Below are 25394 nucleotides of genomic sequence, written 5' to 3' on the forward strand. Positions count from 1 at the left end.
AGCACACGTACAGGCAGTTGATTGTGCCAACAGAGGAAAAAGCAATTCTATACCCACATTTCAAAGGATCCTCATCACGTCCGACATTCAGGGTTTCTTCCTTAGACTAGAGCTCTCCACCGAGACCCTGAGAGGCAGCCAAATGTTGATGGTTCCCTCCTCCTCACTCCAGGATCCCCTCGGAGTTATTTTTATATGATTTCTAACATGCTGCACACCTAGATGTCTTCCCTGATCCCCAATTCCACATTACATCCAAATCTACAATTTAAGTTGTGTTACATAGGTAGACTACTTTATATATGATCCCTTAGTGATTCCCAAAACTGGTTTGACCAGTCCCAAGGTTATATTGCTTTAATGGCCAGTAATGGACCACTCCTAAGCTGTTCATAGCCCTGGGGTCTCCGATATCACCCTGGGCCTTTACTCCAAGGCCCCTGCTATAATCCTATGCCTATACTCCTCTATCCTGCGTTTCTATTCTATAGTCATAGATAGCTCATGCTACAAAGAATAACTACTTGCAATTGTTAATAACTACAGAAATATATCTAAATTATTATCAACAATAGATGTTGCAGCATACAATCACACAAAGCCAAACTAAAACTTAAACAGATTAGGTAACACTTACCTGGCTGTTAAGCAATTGCCAACATAGCTAATACCAAGCTTCAGGCAAGACTAAAATAAATCCAGACAAGGCAAATCTGACAAGTTCTAGTCCGGACACACTGCAAACTTAATACAAGGCCTGTGACTATTTCTGCTATTAGCAGAAATAATCCTTATTTACTGGACTACTCAGCTCTCCAACTGAAGTCTTAGAAGACTTGAGCAAAGTCATATAATTCCCTCTCAGCTGTATCGTATATGATGCTCTTCTTACTACATTCAAGAACACAATAACATATTAGTTATATTCACTGCTTATCACATTCAAAAATATAATTTGCACTTCAAAAAAACACAGCCCACATATCCTTGCTCAGTAATCAGTTTCTACCCTGTCACAGCTCCAAGAGTCTTTTCGGCAGTAACACTGTAAATAATTCCCTCCAAAATACATTAGCTCTAAGAAATATCTATGTTGGGAAAACCAGCATCACCATCTTTGACTGTGATGATGCTCTCATGCAGAAAGATGCAATGACATTCTGGCACCACTTGCAATAAAGGCAGCATTTCATGCATGTACTTACCACTGTCATGAAAAACCCCTTCAGGTAGCTTTACTATCAAAGGTAGGTTAGGCAGGTTACCACTGTGGTAACAAACAAACCAGTAAATCCCCCCCCCCCAGACCCCTGAGATCTCTTTACACACTTTTTCTAACTTCTGCTGTGTACGAAAACATACACGGATGCAAGTTTAAGGTTATCTTTCTGCATCTGAACATTTTAGTGAAAACAAAAAGATGAACACCATACATTTCCTCAAAGATACTTAACATTTAGCGACTTTGAGGAACTGAGGCCCTAAATTGTACTGTCTATCCACTCATCCAAAAGAAAGTGGCAAATACTCTGCTGTATTAGTCAATCACTGCACTGAACATGGCACGCAATATCCTGTATTTACATTACTTAATGAAACATGGCTTCTATAGGGTTATCTTTCAAAAACTGGAATTCCAGTTTTATTCTCTTCCGGGTCAATTTAGCTTCTAATTGTACTTAATTAGAAAATAAAAGAAAAAAGGATGCTGCATTTCCTTACTCCTAAAATTAAAATAAAAAGCAGATCTGACAACTTGAGGTTAGGATGGAATTTCTCTTTCAGGTGAGATTAATAGAAATATGTGGATGATTTTTACCTTCCTTTGTATGCAACATACTCTCCAGCAGTGCAAGATTTTAGTGCATCAGATACATGCAAGATGCTCTCAGTTCTTGCTGTTCCCTTTTCATAGCACAGAATACCCGTGCATCTGTGTAGCACACGATACAGGTCTTAAGTTTGTTAAAGGAACGGCATAGTAAAATTTTTGGAGAGTGTTTTACATTCTCTGGTGGCGTGTGAGTGCCCTATCAACTTTGTTAAATTAAACTTTTAATATGTCTGCCAATCATTACACTAAACTCCATTCTACTATTAAGTTTTCGTTATTATTTACATCTACTTTGGACTCAGTTTTTATCTACTTCAGGCCATTTTTTTCACTATACTGGCAATATCCTTAAAATGAGTTAAATTCCATTTTATGCCCACCTCATTACAAGTAAGTTTTAATTCAAATGTTCTTTTATGTTTTTTAAATGCTTTTCTTTAAAAAAATGAATAAACAATACATAAATAAATTAAATAGAAGATGGTATAACAACAAAATAGCTACCCTATTAAGTGTATGCCTTTTAAGTTCTATAGAAGTGTTAATAAAAAAATGTCAGAGCTACTGAAAGGGGAATTATCTATACATTTATAAATATTTATGGCTATTTATGCTACAAAAACTCAAGTTGTTTTAGAGAAGTCATTCAACGCTGTGCAAAGTCCAGACTCAAACCACAAAGCACCACTGAGTAACAGCAACTGAAAGAAGGAGTATGCTTAGCCAGAGTGGCAGTAAATAAAAATAACATGTCACCATTTTCCTTACTGAAAATAATTTTCTAACTTCAAGTACAGAAAAATAAGTAAAAGAAAAATGTTGCTCCTTTGATCTACCATGCTTTCCTTGGGTGCCATCACTGGTTTTACCTTACAGTGCCTAGATGTGACCAGTCAATACAGAACTAATATCATTTCACGGATAATCTTCATCCCTGGAACAGACTAACTCCTACACTCTCCATGGCAGCTTAGACATTTTCCACATGTCCAGCAAAACCAGTTTTGTTTAACATCTTCCAAGACTGTTGTTCCTTCATCCTTTTGAAAACTGATCTATACAACTTAATATAGTTCAGATAGTATTGCTTTACGTTAAGTACATTTTAAGTATGCTATTCTTTTAAATAAACATACTTTCCTTTGTAACGTCTTTTAAAAAATGGGGCATTATGGGTCAAATATAATTCACAGACCAGCTGGAAATATTAGGTTCTTTATCACTCTTACAAAGGTGGTCTGGCTAGATGGTATAATTATAATCTAATTATAATCTAATTAAACATGAAATTGAAGCTTAAGCTCAACAAACTGATACTACTTTGGTACTCCTCTTTGAGAGGCTTATATACTCTTGAATTGAAGAGTAGCTTTAGAAGATAGTGAGAAAATGAACCACTGAAAGGGAAATCTGTAAAGGGCACATTGATATTCCTCTCCAAATAAAAACAAAAGCAAACACAGTGAAGAAAAATGTACTTCAGGAATAATGAGAAACTACTTCCCTGCATAAACAAAGCTCTACTGTCTCGATTAATTACTACAAGGAAGAGCAGTCATCCTTCCTGGAGCTACAGGGGCTTTGTGGAGCTATGAGCAGTCCAAGGTATGATGCAAGTCCCAAGAAATGTATGCCCTGAGACTTCTTAACATGTGCGCCTAGCAAGAAAGTCAGATAGATCCAGCTACAAGGGGAGCAAGTACTTCAGGAAAGCATAATTTGAACTGCAACTAAAAAGGGAAGGTGCTACTTGTGCCTGCTCATCACACAATACCTGCAAATGGTGACGTGTTTCAAACTGATGACATTAAAATCACATTGCCAGCATGCCAAACTTCCCATCAGCTGCAGATCACAAAAGACAGCACACCAATGACAAAAATGCATTGGATTTATATACTCTTTATTTAAGAGCAAACAATTTAAAAAATTCTGAAAAACAGCAGTTTGTTTGGGTTTTTTTATGTAATCTTTACATTCCCCTCACAATTCTACACTTTTGCAGGCTACACAAACTGCTCAGCTTTGTTCTAGAATATTACAACTAGAAGATACCTTGATCTGCAAATTTTGCAAAGGTCTAGCTATATTTTAGCAATACTTTATTTAAAAGTTTAGAATTCTATGAAACATGCAGCATGCAATTAAATTGAAATTAAGAAAACCATGCCTATGAAAAATAAACATAGAAAATAATTTGCAAAGGGAACCAATCTAAGGAATTAAAATTACTCTAGTTGCTGTTCTCTGTAATAAAATACTAAAATTACAGCTAAAGGAATGCAATTAAACCCCCAAATTAATTCTAATAATGTTTGCAGTCTCAGCAGCTCGGGATTGTTGTCTAGTGATCAGCAGAGGCATTCTGTAGAAACTATAGTCAAGCCTTTGTGAACAAACAGCCAAAAAAGAAAGAGGAGACAGTCCTGAATTTCAAGCTAAAATTTCTTAATAAGATTTGTAAACTTATACAAGAACCTACTGATTTGAAATTGCTGTAATATAAAGAAATGTTCAACAGGAGGTAACACAGATCTACAGCAAATTAAGTAAGAGATACTATATTTACGTTTGAACCTCAGAAACCATGGTATCAAAAAACTTCTGGCTTTACTTTTGAGCCACCTACCTTATAGTCTATATATCCAGTCCATGTCCCAACAATTTGCCTGCAAGGGTACTATGGGAAAATGGGTAAAGGAGTAAGTTCATCATTGTCAAATTGCTTACATAAAGATTGAATTTCTCCCTATCAAACAATCTTCTGCTATCTCCAAAGAGCCTTTACTAGAGGAATAAAAGTCCTAAAGCAATTCATAATTAGCACTTAAATGCAAAGCTATAGGTAAAACATCTAGACTAATATGATCTATGCTTCTGTTTCACATGTTTCAACTTATACATTAATGAAAAAGAATTTATTTTAAAAAGCTTATGCATGTTGCATCTAATGAACACTTCCAATATACAAGGTATATTTTTTTTATTACAGCCGATCATGTTGTTCTCTTTATTTCTTTCGGCTATATTTGCTTACTCAAATCTTGCATGTAAACTGCCTAACTCTGAACTGCAATTTTTGTCCTCAGTATTAATTTTGTTAATTTTCTATGAATTACAAACATGTTAATTAAAATTGTCTAATGTTACTGAGTAGACAAAGTAACCTGCTTACCTCCTCAGAAAATTAAGTGAATTGCAGCATCTGTTTCACCGAAAATAATTACTGTTTTCAACGAGGACAAAACATGTAGGAAATAGAAGATGATGAATGTAGCATATTTGTGATACAACGGTGTAATTACTTTACTTAGCAAAACATTACAAGAAGATTTACTTTTTCCTTCCAAATTAAATGTCCAAATAAAGTTATATTTTATTCTAGCCACTTCATTAATTTTGGTAATTATTTCCTTTATTGAATTCCTTCAATATTCTTGTTTGACTCTAAATGTTCAGTAGTGCCTGCTACTTCACCATCACAATAGTAATAAATCTTAAAGGCTGTCTATGAACTAGAAACCATTAAGACTCTTGAGTGCATTAATGCTTTTCATAAGCCATAGATACATACACTCAACATTATGTTATGTTCGTAATGCTCAGATAACCGTGCCAACACTCTGACTGCATTACTTTGATAGTTCCCAACAACATGCCTAATGCAGAAAATTAAAAAAGCACTGCAATCCATGAAAAGCCCTTAGCTCCATCCTCTAGTACAGTGGACATTTGTTGACCAAATCAATCACTGTTCTCCAATAATACTGATGATAAAGTATGAAAAGGAGAAAAAAATATAAAAACTGATTGGAATGCTACATTTACTGGAGTCAGTGGAAAAGAAATTTAAAATTCCAATCAGTATAGGTTAGGAAAGGCTGATGGTTTTTTGTTATTTATATTTGATATTACACTTTGCAGCAAAAGTTTTGATTGCTGTGAAAGCTTGGACAAGCACCACTGTGTTAGAGAAATCAAGAATGACCGGTATTGCACATATTTGCAATAAAATATATTTGCAAAAATATAGCAAATAATAATGAGTTTTACTTTGGGAAGATAATGTGAAGAGGACTATAAGATTCTAGAGTAGCTATATTTCACTAAAAGAAAATACCAATGAAGATCAGAAAACACGTGTCACTCACTAAAACTGTGAAGTTAGCTAGGCAGGAATTAAACTTTGGATTGTGAACCAAAAGGCATGGATGCAATACGCTCTAAACTCTCAACTCTGCCCTGGAAAAAAAAATTCTTTCCATTCACTGTGCACCTGCCACTCTAGTGAAATCTGAAAGAGAGACATACTAACATCACAAAATTGGCTTTCTGTTAGCACAAAGATGAAATAAACGACACAATATACATAGGGCACATATATATTATATCTAGTATACTATACTATACATAGAGTAACGCCTGAGCAAGTAAGAGGGACAAAAACAAATGACAATTTCATGTTTACAAGAAGCCTCCTACATGGCTAGAAATGAGATTAAAATGAGTCCATATATTATGGCAAAAGTTCAAAGTACAAAATTTACTGGAAAGTTACAAAGAATAAAACTGTTAGGCCCTAAAGGAAAACATGTTTTCTAAATGCACAGCTTGCTAGATGAAGCCATTTTTCACAATGATTTCTGTGTGTTTCTCATATGAATTAAATATTAATGTTTCCAAATTTCACTGTGAGAAGCCAACAGTTCATGAATACTCCCAAATTATTCTCATGTGTAACCATGAATACACACTATTAGACCATGAAAGGTAAAGAGTATCATTTAACCATGAATATTTATGGTCTGGGTGGAATTAACCATGCAAATTAATGATATGTTAACCTACTTGCCCTGATGATTCTAGCATCGCAATATGCTGAAGAAGCATGCACAGTTTTTTACGAGTTTTAGCAGTAAACTACTTGCTCTTGCAGACTTGCAGACACTTCCCATTCCAGCAGAGACTAGTCTCCTTTTTCAAGTTTAAAGAGAAGATAGACCATACATCCCTCCTCCTGTCCTCCTCTCATCACATTTCCCCCCATTTCCAGAAACTAAAAGGCATATTCATCTTTCTTTCAGACAGGAAAATGGACAAAACACCTTTGCACAATGTTATATGGAGACTAAAACAAAGATATTATCACAGACAATCTGAGCGATAAATGAATTCATATTCTATGCTCTGCATTTCTGTCTAAAGAAATAAAAGCGGTCAGCTTGAGATGAAGCCTTGCAAAACAAAAAACTGTCCAAGACGTGATCTTATATTGCATGTAAGAGCTGTATTTTCTTATACAGAAGACAAACTTTGCTAGTTGTTATCCTTTCCACTAAAATATAGTATTAAAAAGATAACTAAACTTGACTTTAAGCTTACATGAAAAAACCAGCTATGAATGCTGGTGAAAGCAATGTAAGTTGTTTTTTTCCCCTTTGACAGCCAGACATATAGGGCACGTATATATAGACCATCTACAGAGACTTAGAGAATACAAAGGAATAGGAACACATGATGGGAGCACGAAGCAATCAGACAGATCCATACTGACACATATCTTCCCCTGAATCATCCCAAATCCAAATGATCTATTGCGCATTCCTACAGACTGCAGGAAGAGGAGACAGCATCAGGGATCACATCAAAACACAGAATGTACCAGAGGGATACATCAGAAAACATAACCCTCATGCTGCTGTCTAAAATACCAAAATATTCACAATTCTGACTCTGGTGCCCATTACGCAGCAGCTGGTACATGTGAGTACGCCCATGCTCTGCTGTGGTCATTCAACTGGTTTGCATTATTAACTGTTTAATGGTAACAGGATCAACAACAGTCAGCTAGTGGCATTTTTATTCAGTGCCTACATTTTGAGACAACATTAACAAAACAGGTGCTGTTCAACAGTCCCAATTTGTAACAACAGTAACAAGCCGGCCAGCGTGTTAAAAAGAAAAAATCCTACAGTGAAGCACAACAAAGCAAAAAACATGATGGAAAACTTGGGCAAGGGGAAATCCAGTCAGTCAACCATCACCTGTATTACATCCTTGTATCATTCACCTGGGTCCTGGAGTTCCCGTAAGTTTGGAGGTGTTAGCAGGACATCTGTAACACTTTGAAGTATTGCATTTTTCTCAAGAATCAGAACAGACACAGAGGTATTGCTGAAATGCAGTTAGTATTTGAGGCTATGCATCACATTACGAATCCAAACTCTGATTAAAAACCAAAGTCTGTCCATCTCACAGCATTGTGTATTCCTATCTATCATGACGATCTACCACCCAATTTAACAATGCTCAACTTGCGTACAAAAAACAAAAACATCCAGGTTCATAGACTATTCTTTTTCAGATGCTTCTCTGAATTTAGCTAGTAAACCAAGAAAGAAGAATTAAGAAGCTAAGAAAAGTACAGGATCAGATCATAGGTACAGCTAAGACCAATGCTCTGTCTGCCAGAGTGGCAGCAAGAACATATACTTTTTGCAGTCCCTCAGCCCCACCGCTGTGTTAACAGACTTGCCAGTGGGCACCTCCCGCACCTACTCCTGTTGGTATTCATTTGTGAACTCCTTGTCCAGGAACTCATCTAACCCAGCTGATGGGTTACAGCCATCCAGAACCTCCTGTGGCACCAAGGTCCAGTTCACTCACTGCTCTCTGCACCCCCAGTTTTAGTTAAGTAGCCCATTGCTGTAGTATTGTGGGATTTGGTGACTAAAAGCTCCTCATTCACCTTGCCCAGTGCCTTCATGATTTTGTAGACAGTGACGGTCTCCTCCTCCAACCTTTCCCTCTCCAAACAGGAGCACATTACTCCCTACTGAAAAGTCAGCTTGTAAGGCACTTCCATCCCCTTGATCATTTTATAAACTCCCCTGTGTCCTTCTTCAGATGCAGACCAGAATGCTGCACAATAGTTAAGATGTGAGATTACCAAGATCTTAACTAGAGGAAAAATGATGCTGTCTTGTTCCCACAGAAGTTTCATCCTCTCCTCCTGATGATACCACATCCTTTGTTTCATTTATTCATATTGAGACGATAGGGTAATCTTCTAGATATATTCTTCCCCTTAAGTATGTTAAATAATTCAGAAAACATAGTATGAAGCAGTATTAGCCAAAATGTATTATGTTCTACATCACAGCAGACCCAATAAATCATTTAAGTAAAACAGTGTATTACATACTACTCTGCACATATTTTACCTTTATTTTTGTGGTGTTAGCCTACGGTATTTAAAACTCTGGAAAAAAAAAAAGCCTTCCTTCAGTTGCTACAAATTTTAACAAAAGGCCTTCAACACATTTTTCAGGTTTCGACTGCGAAGAAAGTAATACTCATCTGCTGTTTCCCACAGGAAGAAAAAGGGTGATTTGAATCATATCTACACAAGGTGAGAGCTCAGTGATTATTTTTTTCTTGACTTGAGAAAAAGAGTGTTCTGTGTTTAACTAATACATAAATGTTTATACATAACAGTACGCCACAGCAACGTACATGTTCCTGGTATCAGTAGCTTTAAGGGTGTTTCATTTTTAAAAACACACATTTTAGAATCTAACATCACTTTTATCTGCATTGTTTTTCCATGCAATCAACCATGCAACTTCCAAAAACATTTGACTTGAGCTATGAGCACACCAGAGTGTTTCAATGTCATCAACAGCTACTGGAAGGGGCTTTTACATGCCTGGCTCCTGCAGTACCAGCCCAAATAGGGATGTATTCTGCTCCCTTTTGGATACAGTATACTGAGGAACTGGACACTTGTTCATGGATTTATAATAGCCCCAGTTTACAGATTTACCAAGGCCTTTGGTGATGAGTACCTTGTTGCTATCCATTTATCTTCAATCAAATTCATTGAGAGACAGTCTGTGTATAACACCCATCAATACCTACCCAAATTTGACTAAGGTACAGGCCTCTGAGACAACAATTTCTCACTGAAGAGTAGCTAGAGATTAGAAGCTCAGATCTTCAAACCTTCTGTCCTGAGCACGTAGAAACCTTTTGGAGAACCTGGTATTACCATACTGGACATGGGCCATAGTCATAATGAGCCATGGCTGCAAGTATCCACATGCTCTAAATCCTCCATGCTCCCCATCAGCCAGCCTCGAGCTAGTGCCAGGCTGCAGAACACTCAGCTGTCAGTGAAGTTCTAAATCTAAGCAATAAATCCTTCCACTGGTCTAAAAACTGTGGAGGTTGCCTTCCAAAGGTCATTCTGGGATTTGGTGGATCTTGGTAAAGAAACGAAGTTCAGGAAGAATTGCTCGCCAGTGCTCTTAATGATTTGCTGCTGGCTTCCAGGCTCTCTGGAGGAGAATAATCCACATTACTAGAATATACTCACAGACAAAACACGGGACCTGGAAGAAGGGAAAACAATCTAACAAGACTGGAGATGGAAGAGAAGATACAAAAAAAAAGGAGGGGGGGGGGAATCTAAGGAGATGTTGAAGGGGATTTACTGGAAGAAGAATATGGGAGTTGGTACGCTGTAAGAATTTGTTGGGATAAGGGCTGCGGAAGAAAACAGAAGTTAGGATATAAGAGGTATAAATTAAATCTCACTTTTATCATTTCCTAGCTTCTGAGTTTTTAAATTTGCACCTTAATAATCTGCTGCTAATATAGTTTTTATCTACCTATTAAACTTATTAAATCAGTAGCCAGACTCTTTTTAGTGCTACACATTTATGTAAACAAATTAAGTTAAAACAGTTGGTATAACTAAGAGGAAAATACAGAATATGAACCACTGCTAAGAATACTTAAACAAATGAATCACTTCTTACCAATCAGTTTCTGATGGACACCATTGATAGCTCCTCCACTATGTTTCTAAAAGACTTGGGCATTCTTGTGTTCAATTTATCTCATTACAAATCAATTCTAAACTGAAACAAAAGTTTCAAACACAGAGAGACCTGGAAGTGCACTGTGAAGGCAAAGTAGGTTCAGACACTTTGAAGTCAGTAATAGTGCATATACTGCATATCAAGAAATCAAGCAAATATTGGCCTTTATAGTGAAGACAAGCAGATTGTAGGGGAAGGAATAGCTGTTAATCAAGAAGGCACACCTGCCAAAATAATTTTATATAATAGCAATTTTATAATCCTGAATTGAACTCAGGCAAAATGGCAGATAGATGTCACCGCATTTAATCTAAAAGAATTCAAGCTTTAAAGCCTAGAGAAGAATTAAGTTTATAGAAAATATATTTTGTGAAATGAACTTGACACCTTTTCTTCAGAAGACTGATACAGGTGTAGGTGTCTATACAGAAGATGAATATTTTTGTGTGGAATTACACTTGCTACCACCAAATATTTGATAAGAAACTAGAAGCAAGTTCAAAACACACAAAGTGTTATGGAAACCAGGTGAGAGGACTCAGACTGTGACCTTGAACAGAAACTTCTCCACACCATCACAGTAACACAGTACTTCCTCAAGTATGGGGGAAGGCTACCTGGCCTACTTTTCGTTTTTTAATCTACTGTTTGTCTCATCTATAGACTTCACCTGTAATAATTCTAAGATCGACAAACAATTATAGGTGGCAAACAGTGGAGACTGATGACAGCAACAGGCTATTCGAAAATAGCAGGCACGCAGGATACAGGCATATAATTTACATTTCAATACAGAAATACAGTAAGGAATACAGTGAAAAACATTCAGACAACTGGGACACAACTCTGAAAAGCACTGCCTTTGAAAACAAATCCGGGCTAACCCGAGTCCCTAGGATTAAGCATTATCCGGAGGTACAGTGTGATTCCCGAATCTGTGAACAAGGGAGTTTGCGTAGGGGTGGTTGTCCTACCTGGGGTCTTGAGGCTGCTGAAGCCACTCTGGTGGTAATAACAAGTTCTAGTGACTAAACGTGAATGCAAATGTTGATAAATCAGTCAGGACGCAAAGAGACAAAAAATTATTAAAGGATTGGAAAATGTGCCTCAAGGAGAGAGAGACTCAGGAAACTCAATCAGTTTAGATTATCTACACTAAGGCCACAGTCTATAAATATCTGGATGATAAACACAAAATGTATAATTGAGAGATTTTCAGTCCAGGAGACAGAGGTCTAAAGGCTGGAAGCTGAAGCCAATCAAGTTTAGGCTTGCAATTAAACTTGCTTTAAACGGTGAAAGTGATTAAGCTGAAAGAGCTTGCCAAGCACTGTGGTGTCTTCTTTATCAGCTGGATTTCAAAATAAATGTTGGATTTCCCCACCTCCCATATTCACAATTAATGTCAGAGAATCCTACTGCCAGTATTGTGTGTATTGTCAAATGAGATAATCACAGAAATCTCTTCTGTATTTTCCTTTTTGGAGGCAGCCTACTGGGTCCCTCATGGCATGGTTTTAATGGCCATTTCAGACAGAAGCAGTGACATTTTGGGAAAAGTCACTTCCAAGGAAGGAGGAATTATGTTTGGACTTTCTAAAATCATTTTTTTCTTCAGTCCAAATAAGATATATAAAACAAGTGCCAAGCTGACATCTCAAACACAGAATATTTAAAATCGGTGATGCAGACATATTCAGGGACAATACTGATAATACTTTTAATTACTATATTGAATACGGACATAAGACTTTCATAAAACAAATGCATGTTTGCTTTCTCCATATTTTAGAGATTTGAAAAGCTTTCCCTCCTAGGTCAATCAACGAAGCCCTGGAGGACAAAGTAGCTGGATAGGCACGTCTCAGAATTCAAGAAAACTAAGAGGTCTGCTAGCAATAGCATTTTATCTGTATTTAAAAATAAGCAGCAGCCTTCCAGACCAAAGAGGAAAGAGCAACAAGTTCTCACCTCTGTGCATTCCGTTTTTTCTGTTGACAGAGGGACGTGCGTGCACACATTTTGGAGAGCAAACTTGCTTTCCCCTCAATGCAGCAAAGTTTGGGGACATATTCACTCTTACAGCAGCACCAAGTTCTTGACACCTCTACAACTCCCTCCTAATTCATATAGACAAGACCGAAGCTGTGCAAAAAGAGAGAATTTGAGAGAGGAAATGTGCAAGAATACGTAATTGTGACTAATGGTGAAAGAGACATTAGGAGACACATCCCATATAAACACAGTCCCGGTTATTGCCGTGTTTGCTCTGGCATGCAGAAACCTGTTTCTCCTTATCGCCAGAAATGCACCCTAAATTTAAAGCTTTCACCTAGCAAATATTATTAGTCAGCTCTCATGTTTAAAGAGTAATTCTAGAAAGTCGAAGGAAAATCTAGACAACCAGCCATCTCATTATGCAGACAACCGACAATGATGTCACTAATGACCTACCCCATATCTCCAAATGTTTGCTTTATATTGATTTGGGTGATTTCACTCATTAAAGATACCACTGGGGCTGATTTGTGCAGAAATATCCATTCACCACTTGCTTCAAAACCAAAATTTTTTCCAACACCTCACTGGGTACTCAAACTCTACATCTGCCAGACATCAATTTTCTCTTTCTTAATAGCTGCTACGATCCAGTTGCAAACTGTCAGTGCAAAACACAATGGAAATTGAGAAGAAAGGCTAATCGAAAAACAACTAAATATTAAAACAAACTACAATTAGCAGAGTGGTCTCAGAGCACTTCTTTTAGCAAATAAGTAAAGTCTACTTCTTAAAAATTCATAGAAGTGACTTCATTTTTTTTCAAAGAGTAACAGACAATTTATACCCAGATCCTCAGGTGATGCAAATCAGCACAGATCAATTGATGCCCCTATACCTTCACCAAAAAACATGATGCTTTGAAACAGAATACGTGCACCTTTTATAACAAGAAAAGGCACCTTTTTTAAACTGATGGAGTGGCATCAGGGAGAAAAGTGGTCCTTTAGTCTTCCCTGCTTTCTCGTTTGCACTACAACAGCCAGCACTCCAGGAGTTTTTCCCTATAAATACAACAGTTCTGTCTAGGGATCTTTCTACAGCACTATTTATCTTACCGATCTGAGGCTTCTACCTCAGGATGAGATGAACTGAGCTCTAGATAACCCTATTTTTCCCTCCATAAAGAGAGCATGGATAACTAGCTCAGATACAGATATCCACAACAGACAGTTACATTTAGACAAGTGAATGTACTCCAAAATTACATTTACTTGAATGAGCTTTGAATCTGGCCTTCCATGGTTTATTATTATTTTTGTATGTATGCAATATTTGGAATAAATGCATGCTGATCTCCAGTTACACGGGAATGTTCTGGTAACAGCAGATTGAGCTACTGATACCAATTCATTCCTGTTCTTTGCTACCTTAAGCTACCACATTCTTCTTTATTTTCAATCTGGTGGGTAACAGCTACCAAAATTTAAAAGAATTTGAACATGTTTTAGCAGGGTCAGTGTATAACCGTTTCTTTTATTTGACATTGCATCATTTCTTGTTTCATCTCTAGTGACCAACTTCATAAATTCAGCCAGCGTAGCGGGCAAATACAGGGTAGTGAAAAGACAGTGAAATAGGTACCATTTTTAAGAAGTCAATTGTAGTGCACCCTTATTACCAGGTTTCTGTGTTAAATTTATAATTCTTTCAAAGGTACAGATTCACATTAACATCAGACTTCCAATGTACATTATTATACTCTGCAAAGCACTAAAATATTATGCTAGTCTGAAAGATAACAAATTTGGAGAGGAAGGTAGTACATCATTTCTCTCCACTCTCCGCAAATCCTGTTGTTTTTATAGCTAAAGCTTAAAAAAGTAATGAAATAATAACAGCCTTTGTATCTTCAAAAGCATCACTATTACTGCAGACAATTTCTGAGATGCTTACATGCAGACAAGGTTTTTATATACAGGGATCTGCCTCTGTATCACAGTACCAACAGTGTTAAGTGATCAGGAATATAGAAAATGCCATGAAACTAAATTTATTGATAGCGTAACTAATATAGTGACTCTTTTAATAAATCAAATTCAGAGACTCCTCCAATCTGATACGGGCACAGAAATAGCCAGCACACTGCTGTAGTCTTTTCAGCTCCTTGAAAAGACGTTCACAGTCCCTGACTGCAGCCTGGCTCTCTGCAAGAATTGCGCCTGCAACGGGACTGCGCAGAGGAGGCTGAGGCGCTGCTTGGCACCAGGGGCGCTGGTCAGGACCTGGCGACCGTTTCCATCTTGGCTGAAATCCTGCAAGACAGCCCTGCCTCTGACCCATCACCCAGGTTGAGGTATGCTTCTGGCTGGTGGCAGGGTGCTCCGGAAGGGGAGGCTCCACTGCAGTGAAGGGACGACAGACACCACAGCCTCGCGCGGGAGCTCATGGCTCCGCACCCTGCAAGCCTCCTCTGCCAGCTACTTTCACAACGGGTCAGTGTCTCCTTAAGGTTTAACTGTACTGAAATCTAGGTAGTTTTCATGTGCAGTTTGTGCCTTCTCAGGCCCTATGTTTTGTCCAATTATTTACCCCCTGTGAGGGAAAGATGGCACTAATTTTGTCCCTTTATCACAGTGTGATTTTGTTATAATTACACTAAAGATGTGAAGATACCAGCATTTTAGGCAGTTAATAAGTGAAGACACGTACAAGGTTAACAACTACTGTTTTAATGTAGAGACAGAGGGCTGAATTTGCCACTAGTGCCTTGGAGACCAAAAGAATCATACCTGGATTGACTGCACGCTTTGTCTGTGCCTTCACATCACTTTTTAAACTGATTTTAGAGTATTCTTTAACATATTCAGATTAACGTGAGAGACAAGATCTCACAACACCATTGGCATCTTTCTACAAAATCCTCTCGCCCCCACAAAAAACAAGGCAAGAGATACAAAATAATCTTGATCACTGCTGGCTGTTTTACTTCATGCAGCATGAACTGGAATAATTCTTTCCTCCCAACAGTGTATTGGAAATGAATTTTAACCAAATTAATTGGATTGACCAAAGGAAGAGATTTGTTATTACAATGAGGACAATAATGAGGACCGTAACAGCAATCATCATAATCTGCAATCAGAATGCAATCATCACTTTCAAGAAAAAGTTCTAGTGAATGTTTTTAAACAATATAAATCAAGAAGCATAAAATGAATTTTCATCCTTTAGGTTTCTGAGGCCTATTTAGCAGCTCCAAACATCATAAAATATTACAGCGGAGTGGTCTTCTATGTTAAACAGGGCAATTACGATACGGAAGACGGTAGCTAAACTGACTCAGAAAAAAATATCCTTTACCATATCTTTTGCAGGTGACCCCTCTGTGATGTGGGTATTCACCAAAGGAAAGTACAAGCAAAAAAGCCAACCAACAGTCTACTCATTTACAAAGACTAAAAGGCACTGAAGCGTACCACAGTCCATGAAGCCAAACACATTACAATCTTGTGGTAAATAGTCCCGCACAGCTGAAATGCTTGGAGAAAACGAGCTATAGAAAGTAAATAAAATAGGAACACACATACTCATCAGTAGGAGTGAACACAATATATAGGATATAGCAATATTGCCAGAAAACAAAATTTAGCTCACTCATAGTGACTAAGGCTTGTTACTTGTCAAGATAACAAATACATCAGATTACAAAATACAAGACTCCTAATTATTAAAAAAATCAATTACAAACAGTGCCTGAAGCCAGGCACATTAAAGTGATAACTGCTTGGCATTGTTATAATGACTGGTCTGCAGTTGCACTGATCGTGAAAGTACTGTTAAAATCCTATGGCAATCATAGCTAACAACATAGTAAACTGAATTACAGTGATAATGAAGTAACTGCTTCCATTTTGTCTCCAAAAAAGAGAAATGAAATTTCTGTTTTATTAAAACCAAAAACAAGAAGAAAGAGATGTTATCTCCCTAACTTAACAAAGAAATGACAAATGTATTACAGCCTCACTAAAAGCTAGATTCCTATTATCAGGCCAAAGTTGGAATTCTGCAGTAATTTTCCTTTCTATAAAAATATATTTTATGACATTACAGAAATTAAAATAAAAAAAACCTCCAGTTAGCACTGCACACACACTTCACTTCAGTGTTCATCATCCTCATGCTCTCCAACTCCAAGGATGTTCTAGATCCTTCAGTCAGGTACATGGAGCTCATGTACATAAAAAGTTGCAGAAGAAATGTTTTAAGCACAATATTATTAATTTCATATAAATCATGTTTTTTATTCATATGTTCTTATCAGCCTATGTTACTATGCTTACTGATAAAAATCATTACTTTGATTAGTTTGATTACTTTATTGAGCTGGACATTACACTGAAGCATCAATGTAAGTCTCAAGATACTGAGAATACTTGAAAATACATGCATTTCCTATCATTTTGTTAAGCAAACAGAACATTTATCAAAGCAGCTACATGTTATCCTGACATGTGAAACTAATATCAGAAGGGCCTATTGAAACGTTATACATAGCCTTCATTGATAAATGTCCTTAAAGGAAACGTATGAAATGTGTTGTTTCCTTTCATACTATCTTTGCTGTGAGAAGATTCCCAATTTTCATAGTAGCTTTGCTATTGAGGCCGTAATATTCTATAGTTCTAAGAAATGGGGAAAATTGTCATCAATTTCTTCCACGATTTTCTCTCCATGAATCAAATTTGCTGTGAAGAAAAGTAACATGAAAAAATATCTCTAGTAAATGTGCTTAGGCAGTAACTCCGAATAACTAGCACTTTACACTCTAAATAATTTATTTTAATTCTCTAAGTTTTGTCTGGCCTACATCCATTCTTCAAGTTTATAGTTCTGCAGCTATGTGCTTGATCTGAACAGTAGTAAGTTTGCTGACTTTATCCCTTCATAGTCACTACATTATGTTAAACAGAAAACATCTACTTGAAATAAACAATAATAATCAAAAGTTATCACGGCTTAAAAAAACTCTCACTTTTTATAAGCAAATAAGGTATCAGTCTGCTCACTCGGGGTATTTCTAAAGGAAGACCTATAGCTGGGAACTGCAGGAAGGAACAATGTAATGTGGTTTGTATGACACAAACTGAACACTAAGCTGAAAACACAGAACAAAGTGAACTGCAGTCAGATTTCTCCTCTGCAAAAAGATTCTGCATTGTATGTGGTCCACAAAGAAAAACAAATCCAGACAAATTCTTTGAACAGAGCACCCAAGAATGACAGCAGAGTTGAAATTTTGCAATACACCACGATCAAATACAAAAGGAAAATACACCAAATCACTCGGAATCTTCAAACAGCCACAAGACAGGAGGTCAGTCACTGGCGGTGCCCCCCAGGGACCAATACCATGCCAATACTGCTTAACATCTTCATTAGGACCTGCAGGAAGGCACAGAGTGCAGCCGCAGCAAGTTTGCTGGTGATTGATACAAATGTGGGAGGAGTGCCTGATACCCCAGCACAGAGGGCTGTTCTGCCATTCAGAGGGACCTTGGCAGGCTGTAGAGATGGGCAGAGGAACCTCATGCTGTTCAGTGAAGGGAAATGCAGAGCGCTGCGCCTGGGGAGCAATAACCCCCTGCAGCAGTACAGGCTGGGGGCTGACCTGCCGGAGAGCAGCTCTGCAGAGTAGGACCTGGGAGTGCGGATGGATAAGATGACCATGCACCAGCAGCATGCCCTTGTGGCCAGGAAGGCCAATGGTATCCTGGGTTGCATTAGGTAGAGCATTGCCAGCAGGTCAACGGAGGTGATCCTCTCCCTCTCTACTCAGCCCTGATGAGGCCACACCTGGAGTGCTGGACCCAGCGCTGGGCTCTCCAGTACAAGACAGATATAGTTTTACTGGAGCGAGTCCAGCAAAGGGCCACTAAGATGATTAAGGGACAGGAGCATCTTTCATGTGGGGAGAGGCTGAGAGAACTGGGACTGTTCAGCCTGGAGAAGAGTGATGGGGGATCTTATCAATGTATGTAAATATTTGAGGGGAGGGTGTAAAGAAGATGAAGCCAGACTCTTCTCAGCGGTGCCCAGGGACAGGACAACACGCAGTGGGCACAAACTGAAATACAAGGAATTCCATTTAAACATGAGAAAAAGCTTTTTTACCTTAAGGGTGAGAAAAAGTTGGAAGAGGCTGCCTAGAGAGCAACCTGTTGTGGAGTCTCTGTACTTGGAGATATTCAAAACTGAACACATCCTTGAGCAACCTGCTCTTGGTGACCCTAATTTGAGCAAGGGGTTAGATGATCTCCAGAGGTCCCTTCTAACCTCAACCAATCTATGATTTTATGAAATTTAGGGGGGGGGGGGGTTAGCTGAAACAAGCTGTAAATTGTTTACTGGCAGTGGCACCAGTCTGATTCCCCAGGCATTAAAGAAAAATAAATTCAAAAGCATAAAAAAGGTCATGAAGGGGGAAAAACAAAACAGAAGAGAACAGACTGGGATGCTTTACAGTTGCCTTAAGGAAATGATGATTAAGTGCAAGGTTTTAAGATGATGGTAGTGAACAAAAAAAAAAGGAAGCTTCCTGGAGGGGGGAAAAAAAAAAAATTTGTTTGCAATGGAAAGAAAAAACTATCTATTTGTCAAAAACTATCATCATCACTTCTCTAAAATACCCAATATATCTAAACAGACTTTTATGCATACAGATCAACTTTTGAACAATCTATATATAGTATACCTGAGTTAGTATGTCTCAAAAATTATTACATTTTGGGGAATCTGAATTTAAGTACCTGATCACGAAGCGTGATTTTAGACACAACATCGCTAACATACTTAATTCTCAGACCAATAGGTGAGTGGATTATATTATTATATTAAAATTCTTAGTGAAAATGCTTCTGAAATCAGACTCTGATCCATATTTAAGGTTATTAAACTATAAATGACAGTGGTAAAACCTAGGCTTTACTGCAGTATGACCTGCTGATACTTCCTTCAACACAAAAGAAAACTGCAATGCCTGCTGCAGGCTCATAGCTCCTGCCAGCCAATGTAATGAATACCATGGGGACATGAATGCCAGTTCAGAATCAGTCTTTTATTTTTCTGGGAAACAAAAGAATGGGTAGCTCTGCCCTAGTAGCAACAGCAGGAAAATTTTACGCTGCCCTGCTCCTGCCAAGAGCAGTGCCTTTCAGCCTCCTCGGGAAACCTGCCTCTGTCTCCAGGACACGTGCCCAGGCTTTCTCTTGCTTTCCTGAGTTAAGTTTTTTAAAACTACTAGTTGGGTGCAAAAGCCTTAGATTGAGTCTGACACGTCCCTCCCCCCCATATCTGCCTGCCCAGCATGATTGCTACTCTTTTAGTCCTTAAACACCCCCAGCGCCTAATGCATTGTGCGTTCAGAAACAAAACAAGAGATTCTGAAGACCAAAGACGCATGAAAGAACAGATGGGGCAACAACAGCAATACAAGCACATTTGAAAAGATCGGGGATCCAAGAGCTGCTACTGCATTATGAACATCTATTTACTAGGGAAAACTAGCAGTCACAAATGGTGTTATTTATGAAGATCTCAAGCGCATGGTCTCTTCCCCAAACGTAAGTATTTTTCCCACGTATAAATACATGGGAGCTAGAGGTGTGCACTCAGAAGTTTTGTCTGAGAAAGGCTCTGGAAGGACAGCAACCTAGGAGGTTCAGGAAGCTGAGCCACCATGGGCCAGCCCCAACCAGGGCACTCACTGCCCCCCAGCCCTTTGCTGCTGCCGGTTTCAGAAAGCACCGCTCCAAGGAACAGCGTAGCTAGGCCGAGCTAACACGGGCACAGGATGCGGTTGAGCCAGTCTCCCCTCCAGCTCCTTTCCCCAACCGCTGCCAAATTAAAAGATGGGCATTCGCTGACGGCAGTCGCCTCATTCAGCCGCACAGTGAGCGGCAGCGGTGCCAGTCAGGAAGGAGCCACAAAACACAGCCGGGAGAGGGGAACGTCCCCTTTGGCAGCACGCTGCACTTACATTGGCTTAAAAGGGAAACTAGACTTAGAAACTAGCTCAACATCATTAATTTGCAGGCAGTTTAAGGGTATTTATGACTCTGCTCTATCTAGGACATCGTTATTGCTTATTCATTGCTACGGTTTTCATACTTGTCTAGGAAAGAAAGATATGTGGGAAACTATAATTTTAACAGCTTTTGGAACATCTGACTGGCAGTAGCCGTTGTGTCGTGCAGAAATTTGTGCACTGCATAATTTCAGGTTCCACATGACACTCCAGGGAATGAGGGAAACTTGCAGATCAGGGCCCTTCCTTCATCTTAGCTGATCAATGAGAAACATATGCATTTAAGAAGTGGTTCCAAGTGATGTTAGAAGCTACCTTTGCAGGACATACGCGACAGTCCCTACATGCAGTCCCTCAGGAGTCATTTTGATTTCTTGAAAATGTCATAATTTTATAACAGAAATTCATATTTCTTGCAAATAACTGTCTAATATTATATTAGATTTAACTTCTGTCAGCTCAACTCAGCACTCCATACTGACAACCCCAAGCATTGAAAAACTACATGACAAATCACAATTTGTCATTTAAGTTTAAATACGAGGGTTTTTTTAAAAAAAGACTGCTTCTAACCTCTATCTTTTTTTTTTTTTTTTTTTTTTTTTTTTTTTTTTTTTGGAATAGTATGACTTCACACTTTCAAGCAACTAGAAACCTGGAGTTTTTATTGTTTTTATTTTAAATGCAAGTGAGATGTTCATTAATGATAGCGCCCTAGGACCTCAAATTTTGAACATGGCAGGTTGAGTGAGTCATGATTAAGTCTTCAAATTTGACAATACATGACAGAAATGCCAGAACTGCAGTGCTAAGGGGAACATTCACTTTGCAGTGAACAGCAGAAATAATGCCCAAATGATTTCAAAGGCAAAATTCAGCTTGTAGTTTTATGTAACATCTTTGGAGGATAAGAAGCAATACAAACATATACTGTAAGTCTAGAAAATCAAACCAAATGATTTAAAATTAACTGTATAAAACTACTGCTTGTATATATACTGTTGTATATATATACTGCTTGTATATAGCTACTGCTTGTTAATGAGATGAGCAAGACATTCCACAGGAGTCACAGGGCAGCCAGCCATATCCTCAAATAATAATCAATGTACAAATACTTTAATATAGCCTTCAATTTTAAGACCAGCAAAGGAGTTTACATGAAGCTGTACACTTGCATACTTGTAAAATGTCAAATATTTTTATACTGGACTGGCACTGTCATAAGATTTTTTTCTTTTTTTCAAAGCAATTGTTACAACGGGAATATGAAGTAAAAAATGCCAACTGGAGACAAAAGATGCAACACACAGAAATGGTATCGCATATTCTAGAATTAGCGGTTTCCAATGAGAAAGTAATTACATGCTGCAGCATGACACACAAGCAGAATCACAAAATGCCATACGTTTAAGCAGTTTTCTTTGGTGGGTACTAGGAATAGCCACTTGCGATAACAAAAAACAATATTTATGTATTCTTAGCCTTTTTTACATCTGCTCACAACAGCAGATTTTAGGTATTTGGAAGTGCACTGTGAAAATTCCTGCTAGCATAGGCTTGACAAGAACAAACACAAAGAAAAGTATTTTTCCATTACACAAAGACTTACCTTTCTTCACTCATATGTTTTAGCATATGTTATTGACTGAATTTGGGAATGGAAGGCTTGTTTGGGATTTCTTTTACTTTAAAGAGGGCACTTCGCATTTGTTCTTTAATAAACCTATGCCAGGAAACCTTCCCAAAATATATTTTTCAATGGTACTACAAACAAATGCTATCATCAAATTCCATAGATTAATAATGCAAGCCAGAAACAAAAATGAACACTGAAGTAAGAAAGTCTGTTGATGACACTGAGTTAACCAGGGTAATTAGGAAAAGCACTGACTGCAGTGAAGGGCAGAAAGACTGCACAAAACTTGGTAACTGCCAATAAAATGTCATATGAAACCAAACGTAGATAAACATAAAATGCAAACAGAAGAAAATAATCCTAACTTCACCTGTTGAAAAATGGTGGATCTTGAGCTGCCTGTTAACCATTTAAGACCAAGATCTTAAGCTGACAATAGACTTTTTTATTAAAAAGTCATATTTAATTTTAACAACAGCTCAAAAAACAAAACAAATAGTAGTAAATACTAGAATGGTTTGGAAAAAAAAAGAAACAACTTTGTTATGTTATTAAATGAATCTACGGTTCATGGGAATTCTGGTTTTTGAATCCTGTGTGCAGTTCTGGCCCCCCATCTTAAAAACAATATAGTAGAAGCAGGGGGGGAATCAGAGACAAACAACAAAGATGACCAAAGTTGTGGAAAACTTTACACACAAAGAATGATCGGCCTGGACAGTTGAGTCAGCCGAGCAAAGATAGATTTGCCATACTACATAATTCATGCATAGCACGCAGGGGATGGACAAGGATTGATTACTCCCTGCCTTCCAAGAATGAAGGGGTATGAAATGATGCTTGTAGGAACCAGGTTCAAAACAAATAAAAAGAAGGTGCTGCATGGAGTTGGCCTGAAAAATGGTACAGATATGTAAAGTTCAAATGGATTCAAAGAGAAAATGGACAAGATCATGGAAGAGAGACCCACGGAAAGTTACAGAATACACAGATATCAAATCCTGTTCAGGAAACCCAATGAGCTGTAAGCAGCTCAAAGCGGAGAAAGTGTTAGAAATACACATATGCCTGCCCTGTTTATACATTTCTTTGCTAAGCATTTGCTTATGACCAGTTCTGGACACAGGATATTGAACTACAGGAACTTCCTGCCTGTATAAAGATGCAAAAATCACAAGAGACCCACATTTTTTCTGGCTGAACAAATAACACCTGATGAACTGTAAATAAACTTCCACTTTTGATAATCATTGGCTATATCCCAAAGCTTAAGCTTTGGAGAAAGGCATTCTGGTTTGGATCCATCTAATTCTTAAGTGATATTACAAAGTTGACAGTCCTGTACTCCTTTCACTTGTGTCTTTATATTAAGAGCTATCATCTTCCTTAAGGCTTCTGAGTAAAAAATATGAAATATAAACAAGAAATTTCAGGGAAAATTATATCTGCAACATTTGATCTTAAATTGTACTGTCTGAAACCACTTTTACTCCTTAGATGTGCAAATTTCACACCATAGCAAGGAGGGCACTACCTGAAAACTGTTTTAACTCACCATATATGAGAAAGGGCCAATTTCTCAGCCTAGTTTTTGTTTTTTATTTTCTATTATATGGAGTACTGCGATCTTCCGGTCTTGAGCCAATATCCTAGAGTCCAGCATGGGTACAAAATTTAAGGTCTGAGGTTTTATGTGTCAACACGAAGCAGTTTAAGAGACTTTGTATATTTTAAGAACTGGCTAAACAGTCACGTAGATATGGCCTCTGCACTTGTTTCCATTTCCTTCAAACAAACATTTGTAGCTCTTCCTTGCACAGAAGTAGTGAAGGAAAATTCAAACCCACCAAAACAGTCCCATTGCCTGGGATTCTTTCACACGTGCTCTTGGGGGATGCCCTACACTCTAGCTGCTCAGCAAATGAGAAGAGTGTCCATGCAGCATCCAGCTGTTCTTCAGCTCATGGAGATTCGAAGTTTGGGAAGCAATATCCCTTCAATTGTGCAGACAGACAGGCTGCCTGCCAGACTTGTGGCCCGCCTGATTTTCCCCCAAAGTTTTGATGAAATCTATATATTTCCACATAACACTCTAGCTTTATAGAATTAGCATTTCTTCTTCATTGTAAATTGCCAGAAATTTTCTGCCTGGCCTTTCTCAAGTTATTACTTGGTACAGCTGAATAAATATTTTTGCAGTGCATAATTAAATTACTGAATTTGTCATTTTTAATGCTCAGTCTTACATGTTTATCATTCAGGCTTATTGCAATTTTTTTCTTTATATTTGTAATACAGGGTTTACAGTTAACATTCAGCAGTAAAAATCTGACTTGGGTTGGCTCACATACAGAGATGATTTTAAAGCCACAAGGGACCATAATTATCATCATGCCTGAAACAGAGCAGTTCCAGCCAAAAACTCTGACCCCTGACTTGTTCATTAGTTGCATTATCTTGTTCTTCCTTTTAAACTGTGTAATTCAATTCTTACAATTTGGAGAACTTCATCATGAAGTCAGAAGACTTCAAATTTCTGAAGGAGAAACATAAATAGCAGTAATACATATTATAGAAGAAAACGTACTACAAAATATAACCCCTTTGGGTAAGTCTGTGCTTCTCAAAAGAGCATTCTTAAAAGTTACTAGTTTTGCAAGTGAAAGAGTGCTGGAGAATAATGTCTAACACGATTGACTTCAAATCAAATAAATGCTGAAAATAAATATTTGCCCAGTCTTACCTCCTCCTCACCTTTCTGCATACTACCCTGGTCAGCCTATGGAAAGCCTTTATGCTATGAGAACTGGGCACACTCACATGCACCTGACACTACCCAGCCTTTGCTAAGTAAGGCCAGAGCTCTCTTTGTTCCCCACCGCAGAAAGTTATCCCAGGACTTTTGTTTGTTGTTTTTGTCTGGATTTACTGCTTTGGATAAGGCTTAATATC

The sequence above is a fragment of the Dromaius novaehollandiae genome, chromosome 2 (genome assembly GCF_036370855.1).
Source record: "Dromaius novaehollandiae isolate bDroNov1 chromosome 2, bDroNov1.hap1, whole genome shotgun sequence".
Lineage (NCBI taxonomy): Eukaryota > Metazoa > Chordata > Aves > Casuariiformes > Dromaiidae > Dromaius > Dromaius novaehollandiae.